General features: G+C 40.0%; 2 pseudogenes; both read right to left on the minus strand.

The window, feature by feature from the left end:
* Positions 1 to 1,887: 1,887 nt before the first annotated feature.
* Positions 1,888 to 2,874, minus strand: LOC113177876 (KH domain-containing RNA-binding protein QKI pseudogene; annotated as a pseudogene).
* A 1,390-nt stretch (positions 2,875 to 4,264) lies between these two features.
* Positions 4,265 to 4,779, minus strand: LOC113177877 (ADP-ribosylation factor-like protein 5A pseudogene; annotated as a pseudogene).
* Between the last annotated feature and the right edge of the window lie 18,219 nt (positions 4,780 to 22,998).

The raw sequence follows: 22,998 nt of genomic DNA on the forward strand, positions 1-22,998 counted from the left end.
TGGGTCATTTAAAAACACTGTTGTCCGGAATGAAAATCACAAAAATTCATATTTGTGAAAAAATTTGATATGTGTAATCATTATCTCCACTATGAAAAACTCAACACATTCCCCCTTCTTCTAACAGAATAAGGCTCTAATTTTGTCTGTCAACTGGTATTCAGATCACACATAATTTTTATCTCAAAATTCTTTGGGTTAGCATTGAAGTACAACTGAAAGCACTCAATTATGATATGTTTTTAAAAACTTACTAGTCAGATATTAGAAAAGTTATCAATTTTGTTACAGTATCATATTTGGCAAATTCACATCAAGGTAATGTGGCCCAAATCATATAATTCAAGCCCTCAACTCATTTGTCCCCTCACATCTTCTTTCACATATGGGCAACTGAATAACATGCATCATTAACTTTTTTGTTTTTAATTTTTTTTAGTTGTATATGGACTCAATGCCTTTGTTTGTTTTTATGTGGTGCTAGGATTGAACCCAGTGCCTCACACTTGTGAGGCAAGGGCTCTTTACCACTGAGCTAAATCACGCATTAACTTTTAATCTGATCTTATAAGACACTGGACTAAATGACCACCAAGGAAAACAAGGCACATTTTTTTACACTTATTCTAATACTTAAAAACTAAAAATGATGAAAATGTTCTTTTGGTCTTTTCATTTAATGAAATAAAGGTTTTCATTATTCTTTTTCTTGTTTAATAACACTTGAAAGTATAAAATGCTACCCCTCCAAAAATTTATATATTTTATTCTTCACCAGCACCCTTGTATAGTAAAAGTATCTATTATATGTTCATATGTTTCAGTGCACTACAGTTTTATCTACAATTTAATTACTTGCACACAGCAAATATGCAAGCATGGATTTTACATTCTTAATAATTTTTTTCATATAAGGGAAGTTTAAAAAAATACTTGAACAGTTTGCCCAGTAATGTGACACATAATGCATGTACCTTATTCTCAAACATTTTTGAGGTGATGTAAAATAAAACTTCTATAATTTTAACTTAGATATTCATCTTTTAAAATAGTATTGCAATTTTGTTCTTTGCATTACTTTTCAAAACTCCCGAGGTTTTACTGTCATGGCACACTCTCTCTTTTAATACTTCAAATTTGGCAAGCAATATAAAAAGGCTGCAACTTCTGCCCTTGGAGGGCACTTCAGTGACTGAACAGTATTCAGAAATCAAATTTAAAATACTTTTTGAATCATTTCACCAATGACTTACCTGACCAAAGAAGATTCATGCATGATGCATCATCACACAGTTTGTTCAGAGAGAGTGTGACTTCACTATGAGAAGAAAAGATTCCTAGAAGTCTCTCACAGTAACTGCTTCTGTCACTGAGTTAGGGGCCATCTGTTTTCCTCTTTAAGGAGGCCTTCTTGCCATTTGCTTGGCGGTGGCACATTGAAAGATGATGAGTGCTGTGGGATGAATTGGGCCTTATTGCTTTACTTCTATTCTGTGCAGTTTCTAGAACCACTTTCACCCAAACAGAGGAAAAAAAGCTGAGTTGGAGGACAACAATTTGTCTTGTTTTGATTAGATGGTAAGGCAACCAGACAAGTGCCTCAGCTCACAACACTGATCACAGGTAAGCAAAGGCAATTATCAGTTAACTGATCAGCAGGCAGCCATGGTAGAGTCATCACTGGGTGAAGAGTTCAGAGGTTAGTTGCCAGTTCAGAAGTTCATAGGTTAGTTGCCAGTGGCAATACATTTTAAAAATAAATAATAAATAAATAAATAAATAAAGCAATTGTGTCCATCTACCACTAAAGAAAGAAAGAAAGAAAGAAAGAAAGAAAGAAAGAAAGAAAGAAAGAAAGAAAGAAAGAAAGAAATTAAAAGGAAAACACTATAGGGATTTTTTTTTTTGACTGATTACATCATGCCTTGGAACTTTAGTAGCCACCGCACCACTGGCTACAATAGGGTACTCAAGGATTGATGTAGTGGGTACCAACCTTGTAAGGGTATTTATAGGGTGTGTAGATGGAACCCAGGCTCAGTCGTGGAGGGACTATTGCAGCAGTATAGTGAGGAGTTCACTTTAGCATGATAGAGGTCTGTATTTGTCCCATCACAGGCAGTATAATAGGGCCAGCTGAGTAGAATACTCAGGGCAGCTGGTGGGAGGACAGGCACAGTCCCTGTTATAATGCTTGGGGCAGACTGGGCTGTTGCCACAAGAGAAAAGGCAAGGGCTGGTGATTTCATGTTGTCATCTCTGCAGGTGCCATTCAGAATCAGGAGCTCAATAGTTGCATCTTCTTCAGGCTGTCTTCTCCTTCTGCTGCAGACAACAGAAGTTTCTGCACTTCTTCAACTGCTCTCTTCAGTTCTATTCATGCTCTGTTCTGAGCATCTTCCACAGTGATTAGTACATGTAAATGTTCAGTTAGATGCTCTCAATTGGGTTTGCATCTATTTTGCTCCTCTTCCTTTTTCGCATTGAACCTTTGCATCAGACCATTATTTTACATCCAGTTTCTGCTTCAAGCTGTTTAGCTGTAAATTCTCTGGGTTCAAAGAGTCTCCTCCCAAAATTAAAATCTGGGTATTCTTTTATAGGTACATAAAATTTTCTTGTAATTGAACAATTGGTCACACAACATCAGGTAATTCTGCACTCCTTTTCTCTGAACTCCCATGTACTATGTCATTGTACATGCCTTCCTATATTTCCTATATAGTTTTTTCGTCCAACCAGCTGCTGGATGGCGTTGAAGATCCCACGGAAGTTGAGCAGGCTGCTCAATTGCTTCTTGTTGTTCATTAGCTGCATCAGGTAATCTGGGGTGGGTTTCAGCTTCTTTTCTATTTCCATTTCCCTACCGTATCCCAGGATGAGAAGTTCACTCTGCCTGCAGCCCCCGCTGCCAGCGCTGGAGCGCGAGAATGTGGGTGGGGGTGAGCCCTGGAGACTTGGCGTCCAGATCTGTGCAAGCTCCAGCACAGGGCCCAGCGCTGAATCTGCAGCAGCCGGCTCTGTGCTCCCGCCAGCAGCCCACACTTTCCTCTGCCCTAGGTGCTCTGGCGACCCTAAGCCATCTGGGCGGAGTTCCCTTGCGAGGCCAGCTGCAGAGGATGGCCACTGCAGGTGCAGGACCAAGCTGCTTCCATGTTGTGTTCAAAATCCAAATATAACATTTAATATTTTTCATGCTTTTACAAAAGTAGACCCTAAATTAGCTTTGGCCACATGTAGTCATACTTTTGAAATTATTTGTCATATATTAAAAATTCCCTTCAATTTCAATCAAGATGAAAATCCAAATACTGGAACCAGTAGTATAAAGCCCCAAAATAAACACAATCAAAAAAGTTCCTATCCAAGACACACATTTTTTTTTTTTAAACCAGGGATTGAAACCAGAGGGGCTTTACCACTGAGTCACATCGTCAAGCTTTTTCCTGTATGTCTCTTTTTTTTTGAGAGCAGCTGAATGATTTGGTGTGTGGGTGGAGATATGGTTAGTATAATACAGAGAACATATGGGAAAAGTATAAAATGGTATTTAATGGCAGTACTTATCTCATTAGGGCAATAATCAAGGATATTGCTAATGTTTATGGTATTTGCTTTTCTATAGAACATAAGCCAAAGCCATAAACTTGAACTTGAGTTATATACATAATACATTAACAACCTTAAGAAAAATACATTTTTTCATAAGTAACATGGCATTTTAAAATATTGGAAACAGTATCTGTGCTGATTTGTATTTTGACTTAGTGGAACAAGAAAAGAACAACATTCAATTTGGGAGGGGTATATTAAAATAAAGCTCTTAAAATTCAAAATATCTTCCTCTCCCTGTGTACTTACCACAGGCTATATATTGTCTTGAGAAGATTCATTGAGAAAAATGTCAAAAAAAATCTTTTTTAAAAAAAATATTTATTATTTTTTTTTTAGTTTTCGGCAGGCACAACATCCCTGTTTGTATGTGGTGCTGAGGATCGAACCTGGGCCGCACGCATGCCAGGCGAGCGTGCTACCACTTGAGCCACATCCCCAGCCCTCAAATACATCTTTATAATTTGGAAGGAACTAATGTGAAAGCAAATTGGAAGGTGAGATTTCATCTTGTTTTAAAATAAGTACTCTTTTTTTCTTATAGAAAAAATTAAATCAGTTTATTACAAAAGTATATCTAACCTATACTTTTTGCAGCTTTCAGAAGAAGTCCGGTACTTTGTTTATACAAAGTCTATGAAGTCAATAGAAGTCATCTAATCCTAAATTGTGATATATTCCATTCAAGTCCTTGGCATAATCCCTCATCATTAAGAGCACAGCATGCCTGCATATGCTACTGATGATATTTAATAGAAGTTAGCTTCAAAAACTGGGAGATTTCTGCTACAGTCATGCATTCTTTATCATGTTTAAAAATTAGTAATCCATTTTTCTTACATCCTCATTCACTAATATTATGTAGAGTTCTTTAATTACAGAAATCCTCTGTATTGTCCACAACTACTATTACAAACTCCATGTTAGTATAAGTATTCCAGGAAGAACAAAGAGATTCTTGGCCACCAATATTCCACATTAGGGAATCTCATTACTACTCACTATCTCTTCTACCTTACTTCCTATTGTAGGGGATGTATGTACAACTTCCTTCATAGAAAACTGTTAAAGGATGGTAGTTTTCCCTGCATTGTCCAAGCCTACAATGATAATTTTATTACCCTGGCGATTGAATAGCCTCCATTTTCTGTTGAAAAGAATTCTCATTCTTGTGCAGCAGACTCCATCTACCTGAGTCTGGCCTGGCCTCCCCTGGCTGAGGCTAAAGGGTAGAGAGAAGCACTGGAACATTTGCCTCTGCTGCTGTTGCCATTCCCACACGGGTCACTGATCTACTTCCAGGGAACCAGAGGCAGGCTAACACCCAGGACACTCTGCTCTGAGCAAGGCTCTGCTACTGCTGTTGCCACCTGCACCTGGACGTTGCAGCCACTTTGTCTGCCATGGCCTTGTGGGCCCTGGTACTCCCCTAGCTCCTCTTGGGCGACAGCAGCCTGGATTTTCTTCTTGTTCCTAAGGTTTGGAATTTTTTTCTGATTACTTCATTGGGAATATTGTGCATTCCTTTAGTTTGTATTTTGGAAACATCAATGATTCTTAGATCTGGTCTCTTAATGTTATCCCAGATTTCTTAAATATTCTGGTCATGGTTATGCAACATCTTTTCTTTATTGTTGACTCCATGTTTAAGATTATATACTTGGTCTTCAAAGTCTGACATTATGCCTTTAAAGTGGCCTGATCTATTGTTAATGATTTCCATAGGATTTTAAAATGATTTATTGAGTCTTTCATCTCCAGAATTTCTATTTGGTTCTTTTTAAGAATCTCTCTCTCTCCTTATTGAAATGATCTTTCACTTCCTGTATTTTCCATCTAGTTCATTCCTTACATATTCTTTTAGCTCACTGAACGTTTTAACTATGAACTTTCTAAATTTTTTCTCCATTATTTCCTCTATTGTGATGTTAATGGGATCAGATGTTGAAGTACTGTGGGCTATTTGGAGATAGTTTGCTCCTTTGCTTTTTTACCTATATGTCTATCCATCTGCCAGGATGATTATTGCTTCTACTTTTATTCAAGGGACTATTTAGTGAGCTACTTTCTCTTAAGAGAACCAGGTTGGGCGAATATCCAGGTGTTCATATCTACTACACCCAATGTATATCCTCTGCTATTCTCAGCATCAGCACCACTTTGAGAGAGGTCACTAAATTCTGTTTATAAAATCACTTCAGAAAATATCTAATCAACTATGATATCATACACTAATCAACCTTAGGAGAAAAAAAAAAACTAGTTGAAAATGTTCTTCACAGTTCTTCTAACCCCAGGTACAAAATCGTAGTAATGATCTGGAATTTGTTGATAAATTAACTATTAAAGATTGCAAAATTAGTATTACCTGACATAGTGAAGAAGAGGAGAGGAGAGGGGGAAAAAGTGAAGAAGAGGAGAGGAAAGGGGGAAAAAAGAAAAGATCCTTAGGTGAATCTTCATTACTAAGCATTTATTTGACTACAAAATAGCTTGATCTCAGTGCACACAAATTTTTCTGTGAACAAGTGGTTTTCAGGAATGTCCTGAAGCAAAGAGTGAATAGATACTCTTTACATCTCATCCTCAAGGACTGAAGGGGCTAATAGTGAAGCTGACACAGGTGGCCTCAATCCTTAGCACCAATGTGCACTCACTGAAGGATGACAATAATTCTGACACAGGGAGAAAGGTGTGAGGTTCCCAGAGGGAAACAGGCAGTTACATCTCCATGAAAAAGAACAGGATGTGTCAGCCCAATCTTGCAGATTTCATTCCCCCTGAGAGAGAAATGACATTGTGAGGGGGACCCCAGAGGAGTGATGGGGTAGTGAACACCCCTAGCCCCTCTTCCCCATCAGCTAGAGAAAAGCCATGGGGGCCACCATAGCAAACAGTGCCAGAAGACTGGGTTGAGCCCCCTAGTGGCCATATTGTATGCTCCAGACCAGTTTAGCAGGACCTCTTAGCAGGCCCCAAGACCATCCCAGTCTCAAAGGAGAACCTCTGAGGTCATGTGGGATGCCTACTAATTTACACACCTGACTCCACCTGTCCAAATCTACATTATGGCTAAAGATCCTTTGTCATACAATCGGTATTATCTGACTCCATCCTCATTACTCATGGGAACTTGAAAACTGACAGCAAAATAAAAACTCAGACACCAATCTGAGCATTGAGAAATGAGTATTATTGAATCATGCATTTATTCAGTGAAATGCTTGTAAATAGTTTAAGTTTCACAAGAAATGACTAATCAATTTAAAATGCAGGTAGTATTGAAAGAGAAAAATCTGAAGTGTGTGATTAACTTGTTCATTATTCTTCATGCAATTAGTTGTTCTTCCCAATTATTGCCATGTCCACAATACTATTTTGCCCTCTTCAGGGTCAGTGGATGATTACCTGGAAACTATGTATAATAGTACCTACCTCAGTCCAGGTCATTGAACTCAGAACCTCATTCTTCCTGAATGTATGACAGAAGGCAGAACTCTGGGGCATCTTCACAATGACCTGAATGCCTCTGCTCTCCCTGTCTGCATGAGTACCAAACCCAGGCCCTGTAACTAGATTCATCTCTGTCCCCAAAATACCAAGCCTGTCCCTGACACTGAGTTCCACCCTGAGAATGCTTCAGGTGGTAAAGCACCAAGAATGAGCTTAAGAATCCTCACCATTTCACTCCTGGGATCTGCTAAGTCTCTTTTTTTTTTCTGAATTAGAGGTGTCACCCACATCAACAGAGAGAGAGAGAGAGAGAGAGAGAGAGAGAGAGAGAGAGAGAGAGAGAGGAGCAGGCAGCACTACAGAGAGAACCAGCAGGAGCCAGACCATCCCTGAAGACTAGAGCAGCTTTTCACTCCCCACAGATTCTCTGACTCTAAGCTGGTCACAGACCCTAGAAATTATCACCTGCAGGATGAGCTGGGCTCCTGGAGAACCCCAGACCATGGTTAGGGACAAAAGTGAGCTGTGTGGGACACAAGCCCTGGTGCCCAGCCTGGCCCAAACATTACCCTTCCCATCCTAGTCATGCTGTGCCACAAAGAGCTCAGAATCAAAATTCAGGACACCTGGATCAACTTCTGCCCTTGATTAAGTTGGTGTCTGTCCTCATCAACAATTGAGGCTCTCTGGGCTTCAGTGTTACCTGATGTGAAATGGGGACACCTATTGACCTTAGAAGAATTATTTTTCAGAAATAAATGACACAATGCATGATAGAGTCTTACTGATTATATCTGGATTTTCTTTCTTTCTTTCTTTCGTTCTTTCTTTCTTTCTTTCTTTCTTTCTTTCTTTCTTTCTATTTCTTTTTTGGTATCAGGGTTTGAACCCAGGGACACTCAATCACTAAGCCACCTTTCCAGCTCTTCTATGTATTTTATTTAGAATCCAGTTCTCACTGAGTTGCTTAGGGTCTCACTAATTTGCAGATGCTGGCTTTGAACTCACAACCCTCCTGCCTCAGACATCTGAGATACTATAATTACAGGCGCATACCATCATGCTCACTTCTGTTATTTTTAATTTGTTCTTTCAGAAGAGTTGTAGATAGATCTGTCTCTCCTTTTCCTGAAGAAAACAGCACTAAGGAGGAAACTGTGAACCTGGGATAGAGTCACAGGAATTGCACTTGCTTCAACTGCCTAAACATCACAGATTCTATCACTGGGTGTTGTGCTGGACAGGGCTGGGTAGCGGCAATTGACACAGAGTAAGGGTGTGTGAAGCTGAGAGGGAAGGACCCAAAGAGTCTCCTTTACCAGAGGATATAGCAGAGCTAAAATAAGGAGAAGCCAGGAAAAATGCTAGAGTTGTCCAGAGGGTCCCAAGAGGGAGGCCACCCCAGGGATCAACAAGTGTCTAGGGACAATCCTTTGACTGGAAGCAAGGACAGGCCATTCTATGCCTAGGCTGAAGTGACCATGTTTTGAGGGTCAGACTTACAAAATGTCAGTGTCATAGCACCAAGAGCACTTGTAGGAGTTGGGGTTCTGTTGGGAGCCGGCGACCGCACCCTGAAAATGGCGCTGGCTTCCTGCTTCTGATGACTTAGTGGTTAGAGTTGTTAGAAGTAAACAACTCCTTGTAAGGCTGTGGGGCTGGGCTCTTGCCTGCTTCCGCTGCGCTGTACCTATTAGACTTTTCCACGTAGTGCTAGTTCATTGGCGAGGCTGGGTACTTAAGCTAGGGCAGACAGACCGCTTGCTCTCTTGTTCCTGTTTTCTCATCATGATTCAAAGGTCCTGAGTAAACTGCTGAAAGAAGAATCCTGTGTCGTGTTTCCCTTGCTGGCGAGGGGTCACGACAGGTTTCAGTGAGGGTCTCACCAGGGAAATGAGCTAGAGGAGTCTGACATGTCATCCTGAGCAGCTCCAACAGGGCTCTGAGTTACTGGGGTGAACACCCCAAGTTCAGGTGCTCCAGGAAGGTGCTCAATGTGAGAAGGTGGTGATCCCACATCCCTGTGTTCTTCATTTAGGATGGCTGCCTAGGTCTACTGACCACTCTTAGGGTATTGTTCCTTACTATGTAGCAGTGGTCCAAGGCCTGAATCCTATTTTCAGGGCATGTTTGGGACACTTGCCCACTCCTTCCTAGCTTCTGTCCCAAAGTCCAGGCAGATTTGGCATTAGAGCTGCAGCTCAAGTTGGGGAAGGGCCTCTCAGGATCTTGTCCCTGGATGAACAATCCACAGCCTCCTTTAGAAGACTCTAAAGAGTGATGGAAAAGCTTTATCATATGAGTAGGAGCACAGTATGATGTGAACTCTCTTCTGCTTCTGGTTAAAGCTCTGATCATGAGGCCTCTTTGGTTCTGTGACATTGTTCTCCTGACTGGAGGGACACCTGACTGTTCTATGTGACCCCTAATGCTGATGAAATTCACTGAGACAATTGGGACTTAGTGCATTTGTTCAGACAGGTCTAGTTTCTGGCATTTTAAGTACATTTTGTACTACAATGAAGCAATGAGAACAAAAAAATTTACAGTGCCCGTTGCCAGTCTACCGTAGAAAGAAGGTCAAAGATGGGAGCAAATATCACCTATGAAATGAAACTAGATGTTGTGGAGAAACTACCAAAGCAGGTGATTGCTTAAAAACAGACTGCCAGATATTAGCTCATTTCACAAAAATCGTAATAACAGTGTCACATTATAATGAAATGACAATGAAAGGACACAAGTGAATTGGGTGACAGTAGGAACACTAGGTGAGAGGTCCATGGTCCACCTTCTGCTGAGTGAGGTGTTATCAGTGGTCTCAGCAGGACCACCTCAGTTCAGGCCAGGATATTGGAAGGTTAACAGCCTTAATGAGGTAGGCCCAGGAAATATCATACTGTGCTCCTACTCAAATGATAAAATTGTCCCATCAGCAAGAACACACTAGCCTATCCCCAAAAGAGCACAAGAGTTTTTTTTTGTCTTCCAGAATGTTCATTTGCTTACTCTGTTTTTATCCCATTACCTTAATATTGAGATCCTCTTAACACATCTTTTATCTTAGAGAATGCTGTGATGAGATAAGAAAGAAAACAGAACAAAAATTTGATTAATACGTATTCAATGATATTTATGTAGAAAAGGAAAACATACTTTTTACCCATACATTTTTCACCTCTGAAAGGATTATGTGATTAACACTTCTGTTTAACTGGCCTGTGTTCATTTTCTTTTTTTAAAAATTTATTTGTTTTTTATTTTTAATTGATTTTTTAAAAAAATAAATGATAGCAGAATGCATTATAATTCTTACTACACATATCTACCACAATTTTTCATATCTCTGGTTGTATATAAAGTATGTTGACACCAATTTGTGTCTTCATACATGTACTTTGGATAATGATGTCCATCACATTCCATCATCCTTGCTAACCCCCTGCCCACTCCTTTTCCCTCCCACTCCTCTGCCCTATCTAGAGTTCATCTATTTCTCCCAAGCTCCCTCTCCCTACCCCACTATGAATCAGCCTTCTTATATCAGAGAAAACACCCAGCATTTGTTTTTTTGGGGGATTGGCTAGCTTCACAATGCCATCCATTTACCTGCAAATGCCATGATTTTATTCTCTTTTATTGCTTTGTTCATTTCTGTATTTACCTGCATATCCATGGAGTACTAGAAAATGTTCTGCAGTCAATAATGCTCCTCCTCACCCCTATTCTGGAGTGACCACCCAATTCCTCTTTCATGGTCAAGATCAGTCAGTACTCTAGCTTGAATAATGATTCCCAGTCATGACTTGGCAAAAGGAGACACTGTGTGATTTCATCACAACCACTGAGAATCTCCTGGGGACTAGTCCTCCTTCTGGAATTGAGACTCCACACTATAAGAGCTTAATGTAAGTTACAGAGATGAGAGGCGAACATTGTGTTAGGAGGTCACTAGGGATAATAGTGGGGGATAATGGAGGGTGGAGTCACTCCCATTTCTACACCTAAATTGCTGCTGCAGGAATCCTGACTCTAGGACAAAAAGCACTATATAGTAGACACTGATTTAGAACAATTATAACACCCTGGAGGACATTGTCAGTTCTTTGAAGTGTGGCAACATAGCTGGCTTTGTCACTGAGTCCTCAAACATTCTTCAACTTCATGTTATATCCAAGGCTGCCTGTCAGTTTCCCTCTGATCACTGTAATAACTATCTTCATGTTCTTTCACTAACATTATTGTGATTAATTTATTTGTCTTAATTATTTCCCCCATTTCAGTGTGTTTCTTTTTTAAACAAAATTCACATTTTGTTTAGATTGAAATAAAGTACACAAAACAGATTTTATTCACCAAAAATAACAGCAATATTTTCTGTATCATTTCTAGATAAATCATGAAATATTTACTTTGTATGTATTTCAGGTTTTGCTTATAAATCTAGATGAGGTAGTAGATATAGTCATGAAGAAAGATAAGTTGCCCATATCAGCAGCCTCTGATTCTGTCTTGACTGCGAAGCAGAAGTGTTCAACATTTACCTGCTAAAATGAAGGAGTAGGGTTATGAAGATGAAGGATCAATAAAGGAATATAAATAGCAACCACCAGATGTGGAACAACTAGGGCAGGCTCTTGTACTCAAACTTTAAGTGTAACTTGTTCTTTAAGTTTATTTAATAAAGACAAAATCTATACTGAAATATCTTTGGGGAGCTCATGAATCTCTGGTTAATTCCCTTAATTATCCATTACAGATTTTAACATACTTAAAACTCCTAATAGTCAAAGATCAACAGTAGGCCTCATTGTAACATTTCATAAGATGTATTCTTTTCTTATATCGCCTCAAAATTATTTTTTCAAAATTGATAACAATACTTGTCAACTAGATCCATGGTAATAAAGCATTTTATAATCTAAAAGATTTACTAAAACAATTCTAGAGTGCTACATATGAGCAGAGGTAACACAGAAGTGAAATGTGATACTTCCAATGGGGTTTTCTGGAAGAACAGACAAGTTTTCAAAGCATGAGAGCTCAAACAGTTGCCATGTATATAGGCAGAATACTAATGGCTAGTGTATTCATGAAAGGCCTGTAGGCAAATATATTCTTTGTAGGCAAAGATACATTAAGTGACTTACATATACCTTAGGCCTCCCACAGTGAAGCTCTGCTAAAAGCATGTTGGGATTAGGAAAGTCACTTCTGTACATGTCAGCATGGCATGGTGCTCCTCTGATGAATTGAATTTGAGCTGTCCCATGACTGAGTCAATACCCATAGTAAATCCCCACTTGTCAGTTAATGGTAGTTGAAATTTCACAGCCAAAATTTGTACATCAGCTTCATAAGGCAAGAAGCCCACAAATTCCTCTCTCAAGTTAGGAGAGTCGTCTACAAACCTCACCAACACGGGAAAGTGCTCTTCCCCTGCTATGTCCACCACATCATCAGTGATAATGGAAAAGAAGTGTGAGTCTCTCACTTCCTGAGGATTTCTTCCCTAATGCAGCTCTCACAGATCTCCAGCATCAGCTTCTGCTGTGTTTTTGAACAGAACAATGTGTTAACTGCTGTGATCTCAAAGCATTTTCTCAGGACCTCTTCACCAGAATTTATCTGACTTTCCAACAGGGCCTGAAAGTTATCAGGAGTCAAGGGATGTTGAGGGAACTGCCCTTCTGGAATTGACTGTGGGGAGCTTGAGGATGCAGAGAAACCCCTCCTGAATTGTTTCAGAGAACTGCATCTACTTTATTGTGCAGCAAAAATAGCTTATATAGTGAGTATGTGCCAATTTACATATAACAGTCATGATAGGCCAGAGTTGATGTATAACATATCATTTTACAAGGGTCCAGACACCAAGAGTTCAGAAAATGCCATTCAGGCTGAACTTGTACCAATAGCGGAGTAACTTCCTGTCAAAGGAGCATTTCTTCCTGTCAAAGGAATGGCGCTTGCCAGTGTTCTGACAGCACTCTGTCCCAAAACATAGCGTTCTGTTAGGAATTCCCTGTTGTACAATGAGCAAGATAAGCATTCCTTCATGTAGGTTCAAAGTTAGGCCCTGCAAAAAGGGACCTTCTGAGATTTCATCAGCTTCATGCCCATCCAGAAGTATATTTTGTTTTCCCATAAGAATCAAAATTTCAAATAAAGACTTTAAGTATTCTTTGTTTTCTTCCTCTTCAAGGGTTAAAGTTAAAATATCTTCATCCTGTTCATCAGCCCCTTCTTCTGCACTGGGGTTCTGAGCATTGCTATTGTCTGTTTCTTTATGTTTTTTTTTTTTTTTTCCTGCTCAGAACAATTTTTTTTTTCTGCTTCAGTGTCCTGATTTCATCTTCACCCATTTCTTTTATTCACTTTCTATGTCTACTATGTGGATTGTTCAAATGTGTGGTAAGATAAAATATTGTTTGTATTGCATTATCTTGAAGAACTGTCCTATGAGGATTAGTTCTACAGATCATGGAGGTCTCACAGTGTTTGGCACATAATCAATAATGTTTATATTTAGTCGATCAGGTGTTTTATCTTCCAAGTCAGCTCTCCTACAATTCTCCACTAAATTCTGACATCTAGTCAGACCCTGAGGAAACCTGAAGAAGACTAGGTCTGACTGAGAGCTCTTCTGCACGCAGTTGGGGCAGTGCAGAAGTTTGGCATCAGCATCATCACCAGCCTGCCAGCTGCCCAGCCTTCCCCTCCCAGCCTCCTCAGGGCAGCCACCTGCCTGTCAGGGTCCCAAAGAGGAGCCAGGCCAGCAAGCCGGCTCAGCAGGGCCAGCGTGAGGGGAGTAGCTGAGTGTCAGGGTAGTTCTTTTTCTTTCTTCTTCTTTTTTAAAAAATATCTTTTAGTTGTTGATGGACCTTTTATCTATGTATGTATGTATGTATCTATCATCTATCTATCTATCTATCTATCTATCTATCTATCTATCATCTATCTATCGTGCTGAGAATTGAACCCATTGCCTCACACATTGCTAGGTAAGCACTCTACCACTGAGTCACAACCTTAGCCCCAAAGTGTCAGGGTATTTCTAATGCAAAACATATGCATGAAACCAGACACATGAGCTGATGGAGGCTAATTTTTCTCCTCCAAAAACAAGTCTGATATGTGACTGTTATTTTCCAGTGCTTACCAATTCCATGTGGGACATGGAATATTTCTCAGTTTCTGTTCCACCATCCTTAGTGTCTTAGGCTTGCTTTCTTGTTGACTTATGACCTCAAGGTGACCATTGCAACTCCACCTATCACACCCATATTCAAGAGACCGAATGATGCAAAAGACAGTGTGTTTCCTTTCTTCATAAATGCAGAAGTGCTCTGAGAAGAAGCCCAATTTACTGTCTTCCATGCCATGGACCTGCTTTGGACTACATAGTCAATCCTTGCTGCCTTGAATTTAGAAGAAGTGTCTGAATATTCGAGAAATAAAAAAAAAGCAAAGGTGCGAGCAGCTGAGACTGCAAGCTAAATTTGTCTAAACCACAACTCCCACCAGAAACAAGGAAACTCAGAGGAGCAGAGGCTTGTCATGTTCCACAGATTTCCTGGGATGAAATGTGGTGCAAATCACAGTGGATTTGAGTAAACACTGGTTCTGAATGGTGTCGCCTGTGTCATTTGTCCTGTATTCACCACCACCATAGGTGTCTCAACACCTGCAGCTGGCACCAAGGAGAGCCAGTTCCTGAGTACTGTGTCACTCCACCCGAAGCTATGGGCCACAGATCATGACCACCCACCATGTGGAGAAATGTTCAGATACATCTGAGCTGGGTATTGACCCTCCTTATTCAAAGAGATGTTCATCATTTTCTGTAGTATGAGCCTGACATGGGAAGGGACATACACACAAGGGAAATTACTCCTCTGGGGACAGCGGGCCTAGGATTGAGGATTCCTAGAATTGAGAAGTATGTTCTGAATCCACACATCAGCCAAGGTTGTCTCTGAGCAACTAGAAACCAGCATGGAGATTCCACCTGACAAAGCCACATGAGGAAGGACTGGGCCTGAAATTCAGGGGCATTAGTTCATGCTGGAAGTTAGTGACCAAGACCTGAGACCTGAAGTGGAAGTTTTCATTTTTTTTACAACATAGTCTTTGACACTCACAAAGAAAATTTTGGGTTCTGTGTAACTTTTAGGCTCTTATACAATTTCTCTGTTAAGGTGACAGAAGTCCTGGCTCCTCATCTCACCCTGGACCACCATTCATGCTGAATCTGTAACTGTTGGGCAGTATTGAAGCACAGAGTGTGGACCCTGTCCAGAGCATGCTGGAGATGGGAAGCACAGCACCTAAGATCTTAATGAGGAGCTCACAACAGGGACAGAGTTATAGCACCACAGTGGACTTCTAAAAATTTCATGGATATTTGATCAGGAAGGAATTTAATTCATACTATGCAGTTCAAGAGCTAAGGACTGGGACACACATCTGACTAAGCCTCTTACTGTTATCAGTAGACTGGGTTCAGATAACATGGACAGACTCACTTCTGAACTCAGAGTGGCCAGGCCATCCCTGAAGCAAGGTGAAGATACAGACTAAGGTAGATGTGTCTGCCCAGACTATGAGACTAACAAGGAAAAGAGACTTCTGTGGGTAGAGGGTAGGTCTGCAAGCTTGCCTTTCTCCTTTCTGTATACCTGAGGCTGAACCCTGCTTTGGACACTACAACCTCCTCCAGCAGCAGTCCTGAGCTTGGTCTAATTTTACTATAATAGGTAGCTTTCCCTGCAAGGGGATAAGAGAGCCCTGGGTAGAAATCAGCCCAGGTTGGGCCTAAAAAAGCAGGTTAAGGACACTTCCACCATGCTTGTTTGCCTCTCCTCCCCAATCTCCATGCTTATTGCACAGGTGCTGCCCCAGGGTCTCAGCCCACCCACCAGGCCCAAGGATATGGACTCACCCTGGCCCTGATTCTACTCAGCAGGGCTCAGCCTATTATTGGCAAGATACCTAGAACCTGCAGCAGGATTGGGGGACTGTGAGGATAAAATCCACACTGTGCTCACTATATTGTGTGGTTTGCTGGAGTGTTTAGAGGCTCCATCTTCCAGCAGCTCATGAGCCACATGGGCTCATGTTGATGCCATTGGCCATCCTGTGAGTCCTCAAAATTTCTGAGCTCTTTTAGTTGTGGTGAAAAGATAGTCTCTCTCAGGAAGTGTCAGGCCCACACATCCGCAGTTATTTGATCCTTAACAAAGGTGCCAAAAACATACACTGGAGAAAAGACAGGCTGGGAAAGCTGGTTATCCACATATACAAGAGTAAAACTAGACTCTTATCTCTCACCCTGCACAAAAGTCAAAATGGATCAAAGACTTAAGTATCAGACCAGAAACTATGCAACATAGGGTCAATACTCAAGAATATAGGCACTGGCAATGACTTTCTCAATAGGACCCCTAAAGCTCAGGAAATAATATAAAGGGTTAATAAACAGAATGGAATAAATTTATAAAGCTTTTGTATAGCAAATGAAACAATTAGGAATTTGAATAGAAAACCTGCAGAATGGGGAAAAATCTTTGCTAGCTACTCTTCTGACACAGTATTAATAGCTAGAATATATAAAGAGCTCAGAAAACTTTCAGAAAAAAATACAAATAGCCAACAAATATGTGAAAAAACATTAGGAATTTGGAAAATGCAGATCAAAAACAATGAAATTTTATTTCACATTAATTAAAATGGCAGTCAACAAGAATACAAATGATAATAAATAATGGCAAAGGTGTGGAGAAAAAGGAAAACTTTTACAGGTTGGTGGGATTGTAAATTAGTACAACCACTTTAGAAATCAGTGGTACAGAACAGAATGCACAGACTAGACATAAAACCACCATAATATCCAGCTAAGCCACTCCTCAATATTTATCTTAAAGAATGAAAACATCATACAATATTGATACATGCATACCCATGTTCATAGCAGCACAATTCACAATAGCCAAACTATGGGACCAACCTAGGTGTCCATCAAAAGATGAATGGATAAATAAAATGTGATTATATATATATATATATATATATATACACACACACACACACACACACACACAGACAGAGAGACACACACAATGCAGTTTTATTCGGCCACTAAAAATAAAATTATTTTATTGTTATATTATTATATTATTTTTGGGGAGATGTATGGAACTAGAGATCATTATATTAAGTGAAATAAGCCAAAAAAGAAGGTCAAGGGTTATGTTTTCTGTGATATATGGACATTAAAGAGGAAAAGAAAGGTAGAAGGGAAAGAGATGAAAAGCAAAAGGATATCAATAGAGGAAAGGAACTAGGTGGTGTGGAGTGATGTTGGCCAAATTACATTGTTATCTTGTGTGCATCTACAAATATGTAAAACAAATCCCATCATTATGTACAAGTATAATGCACCACCAATGAAACAATAAAAAAGAAGGAAGAGGCACCTGGAGGTGAACAGAAGGGACCAGGGGCCTGTCCTGAGATGGAGATGGAAACTTGACTGAGGAGAGGAAGCAAAGCAGATTACCCAGCTCCATTTCCCTAAAGGCTGGGATCTTCCCTATGAATCCACCAGGGGGCAGTCAGGGACTGGAGAGCAGTTGCTGTGGTTTACCACAAACAGTAGTGAGTTTCACAACAGGTGCTTTTATGTGATTATATCTAAAGTAATAGGATGCCAGTCCTAAATATGTTGTACAACAAAAAATTACCTTTTAGAAGGCCTATTAATAACACCAGGTCTCAGCATCAAAATACAGTCCCTAATTTTTTTTTTTTTTTTTTCTGAAGCAGAAGACTTAAGAATATTTGGACACACATCCTAACTGAGAAGGCCAGAGGATGCTGAGCAGGTGAGGAGGATGTGTGGTGCTCCCAATCATATCTCTTCCTGAAAAGGGAAGAGACTGGATCTCTCCTGCCATGGTACTATGTCCTCAAGGACATCCCACACAGCACACAGAAGTCCGAAGAATCATCAGGTGACATTTACAAAATCTCCACTATTGGAAGGTTAGGAACATCCCAAAGTAGCTTTAATTCCTAGGGCTGTCACAGGTTCCATCTGTCCTGGTTCAGAAAACACACATCAAACAATTTTAATTCTCCAACTGAACTTTTCTGAACTGGAAGGCAGAAGTGTCCAGAGTCCAAGGCAGCTAAGGGTAAGGGGAGGAGATGCAGGAGCTGGAAACAGATTTGCATGGAGGCACCTCCCTGATCTGAGTCAGGGGAGGGGATAAGAGAGGTCTGGGGAGCAAGGCCCAGAGCTGGGGGCTCAGGAGGCAACATTCTCAGGGCATCAACACCATGGCTTGGTCTTTGCTTGTCCTCACCCTCCTCTCCCAAGGCACAGGTGACACCTCCAGGGAAAGGACACAAGGAAATCTGGGCTAATGTTGTGTCTTCTTCAGCTCTGTCTCACCTGGGACCAGCACTGACATACCAGAATGTGTTTTTCTCTCTTTTCAGGATCCTGGTCTCAGTCTGCTCTGACTCAGCCTCCATCAGCCTCTGGGTCTGCAGGACAGACAGTCACCATCTCCTGCACTGGAACCAGCAATGATATTGGGAGATATAATTATGTCTCCTGGTATCAAAATCTCCCGGGATCATCCCCCACACTCCTGATTTATAGAGTCACTAATCGTCCTTCTGGGATACCTGATCGCTTCTCTGGCTCCAAGTCTGGAAACACAGCCTCTCTGACCATTTCTAGACTTCAGCCTGAGGATGAGGCTGATTATTACTGCTGCTCATATACAAGCAGCAGCACTTTACACAGTGCTCCAAGTTCATGGGGAAGTGGGTCTAAAATCTGCCCTGAGTTCACATTTTCCTCTTCACTCTGAAGATGCTTCCTCAGTCCTGCACAGAGAGGGCTACATTGCACAGGGCCCTGAGAATTCACTTCTTTATCAGTTCCACTTTTGTTCTACCATAAAGTGCAAAAGGAAACATAATTTCTTAAGAACAACAAGAGCTTTTTATTTGCTGTGTGATGTTGTACCTAAATGTGCAACTTTTTTCACATCCTTACAGTAAGGGCAGAATAATATGAAGATGCCTATTTGGTTCAGTCCCAGTAGTTCTCAGGGAAAACCTCACTCTTGATGCCTCCTACTTCCATATTGTGCAGACCTGCCTGGAATCCCTTCTGCAAAAACTCTGCATTCACCATGCTGTAGTCAGTGTCTCCCTATTTGCTCTTAACAGTGTCTCTGCTGGTGAAGTAACAACCACTGAGAACATCTGAGGATATTACTGAGGGAATGAGGACAAAAGAAAAGATGCTGTCTTTCTTTTAGTCATAGACATTTGTCATCATAGTCAAGTGAGGTGTCCCACACAGAATTTAAGTGGAGACTGTGTTCTTAATCAGGATTCTCTCTTCCCTTAGAAACCTGAAACCCTGTGCTGGATGTGTCCTGCAGGTGAACTGTCTCTCAGTAGGCTTGTCTTGTCCTGAGAGGGTCCTTTTTTAAAAAAATTTTTTTATTAGTTGTTCAAAACATTACAAAGCTCTTGATAAATCATATTTCATACATTTGATTCAAGCGGATTATGAACTTCCATTTTTACCCCGTATACATATTGCAGATTCACATCAGTTACACATCCACTTTTTTACATATTGCCATACTAGTGTCTATTGTATTCTGCTGCCCTTCCTATCCTCTACTATTCCCCCTCCCCTCCCCTTTCCTCCCCTCCCATCTTCTCTCTCTACCCCATCTACTATAATTCATTTCTATCTCTTGTTTTTTTCCCCTTTCCCCGCACTTCCTCTTATATGTAATTTTGTATAACAATGAGGGTCTCCTTCCTTTACCATGCAATTTCCCTTCTCTCTCCCTTTCCCTCCCCCCTCTTGTCCCTGTTTAATGGTTATCTTCTTCTCATGGTCTTCCTCCCTGCTCTGTTCTTAGTTGCTCTCCTTATTTCAAAGATGACATTTGGCATTTGCTTTTTAGGGATTGGCTAGCTTCACTTAGCATAATCTGCTCTAGTGCCATCCATTTCCCTGCAAATTCTATGATTTTGTCATTTTTTAGTACTGCATAATACTCCATGGTGTATAAATGCCACATTTTTTATCCATTCATCTATTGAAGGGCATCTGGGTTGGTTCCACAGTCTAGCTATTGTGAATTGTGCTGCTGTGAACATCAATGTGGCAGTATCCCTGTAGTATGCTCTTTTAAGGTCTTCAGGGAATAGTCTGAGAAGGGCAATAGCTGGGTCAAATGGTGGTTCCATTCCCAGCTTTACAAGAAATCTCCATACTGCTTTCCAAATTGGCCGCACCAATTTGCAGTCCCACCAGCAATGTACAAGAGTACCCTTTTCCCCACATCCTCGCCAGCACTTGTTGTTGTTTGACTTCATAATGGCTGCCAATCTTACTGGAGTGAGATGGTATCTTAGGGTGGTTTTGATTTGCATTTCTCTGACTGCTAGAGATGGTGAGCATTTTTTCGTGTACTTGTTGATTGATTGTATGTCCTCCTCTGAGAAGTGTCTGTTCAGGTCCTTGGCCCATTTGTTGATTGGGTTATTTGTTATCTTATTTTTTAATTTTTTGAGTTGTTTGTATACTCTAGATATTAGGGCTCTATCTGAAGTGTGAGGAGTAAAGATTTGTTCCCAGGATGTAGGCTCCCTATTTACCTCTCTTATTGTTTCTCTTGCTGAGAAAAAACTTTTTAGATTAAGTAAGTCCCATTTGTTGATTCTTGTTATTAAATCTTATGCTATGGGTGTCCTATTAAGGAATTTGGAGCCCGACCCCACAACTTTTTCTTCTATCATACGCAGAGTCTCTGATTTGATATCAAGCTCCTTGATCCATGGCGAGACAAGGGGATTCAGTTTCATTTTGTTGCATATGGATTTCCAGTTTTCCCAGCACCATTTGTTGAAGATGCTATCATTCCTCCATTGCATGCTTTTAGCCCCTTTATCAAATACAAGATAGTTGTAACTTTGTGCATTAGTCTCTGTGTCCTCTATTCTGTACCATTGCTCCACTTGCCTGTTTTGGTACCAGTACAGTGCTGTTTTTGTTACTATTGCTCTGTAGTATAGTTTGAAATCTGATATCGCTATACCGCCTGATTCACACTTCCTGCTTAGAGTTGCTTTTGCTATTCTGGGTTTTCTATTTTTCTATATGTATTTCATGTTTGCTTTATCTATTTCTACAAGAAATGCCATTGGGATTTTGATTGACATTGCATTAAACCTATAGAGAACTTTTGGTAATATCGCCATTTTGATGATGTTAGTTCTGCCTATCCATGAACAAGGTATATTTTTTCATCTTCTAAGATCTTCTTCTATTTCTCTCTTTAGGGTTCTGTAGTTTTCATTGTATAAGTCTTTCACCTCTTTTGTTAGGTTGATTCCCAAAATTTTATTTTTTTTTGAGGATATTGTGAATGGGGTATTTTTTCTTATTTCCATTTCAGAAGTTATGTCTCTGATATACAGGAATGCCTTTGATTTATGCGTGTTGATTTTATATCCTGCCACTTTGCTGAATTCATTTATTAGTTCTAGTAGTTTCTTTGTAGACCCTTTTGGGTCTTCTAGGTATGGAATCATGTCATCCACAAATAGTGATAATTTAAGTTCTTCTTTTCCTATTTTTATGCCTTTAATTTCTTTTGTCTGTCTAGTTTCTCTGGCCAGTATTTCAAGAACTATATTGACTAGAAGTGGTGATAGAGGGCATCCCTGTCTTGTTCCAGATTTTAGAGGGAATGCCTTCAATTTTTCTCCATTCAGAATGATGCTACCCTGAGGCTTATCATAGATAGCTTTTACAATGTTGAGGTAAGTTCCTGTTATCCCTAGTTCTTCTAGTGTTTTGAACATAAAGGGATGCTGTACTTTGTCGAATGCATTTTCTGCATCTATCGAGATGATCATATGGTCCTTATCTTTAAGTCTATTGATGTGGTGAATAACATTTATTGATTTCTATATATTGAACCATCCTTGCATCCCAGGGATGAATCCTACTTGATTATGGTGCACAATTTTTTTGGTGTGTTTTTGTATCCAATTCGTCAGAATTTTATTGAGGATTTTTGCATCTAGGTTCATGTAGTTTTCTTTCTTTGAGGTGTCTTTGTCTGGTTTCAGAATCATGGTGATGTTGGCCTCATAGAATGAATTTGGAAGAGCTCCCTCTTTTTCTATTTTCTGAAATAACTTGAAAAGTATTGCTAGTAATTCTTCTTTAAAGGTTTTATAAAACTCCGCTGTATACCCATCCATTCCTGGGGTTTTCTTGGTTGGTAGTCTTTTGATGGCTTCTTCTATTTCATCCATTGATATTGGTCAGTTCAAATTGTGTGTATCCTCCTGACTCAGTCTGGGCAAATCATATGACTTAAGAAATTTATTGATGTCTTCACTATCTTCTAGTTTATTGGAATATAGGTTTTTGAAATAATTTCTAATTGTCTTCTGTATTTCTGTAGCATCTGTTGTGATATTGCCTTTTTAATCCTGTATGTTAGTAATTTGAGTTTTCTCTCTTCTTCTCTTCTTTAGCATGGCTAAGTGTCTGTCGATATTATTTATTTTTTTGAGAACAAACTTTTAGTTTTGTCAAATTTTTCAATAGTTTCTTTTGTTTCAATTTCGTTGATTTCCGCTCTGAATTTAATTATTTCTTGCCTTCTGCTACATTTACTGTTGTTTTGCTCTTCCTTTTCTAGGGCTTTGAGATGAAATGTGAGCTCACTTATTTGTTGTTTTTTTCTTTTTTTGAGGAATGACCTCCAGGCAATGAATTTCCCTCTTAAAACTGCTTTCATTGTGTCCCGATATGTTGTGTCTGTATTTTCATTTATCTCTAAGAAGTTTTTGATTTCCTCCTTTATGTCT

The sequence above is a fragment of the Urocitellus parryii genome, chromosome 3, assembly GCF_045843805.1.
Source record: "Urocitellus parryii isolate mUroPar1 chromosome 3, mUroPar1.hap1, whole genome shotgun sequence".
Taxonomy (NCBI): Eukaryota; Metazoa; Chordata; class Mammalia; order Rodentia; family Sciuridae; genus Urocitellus; species Urocitellus parryii.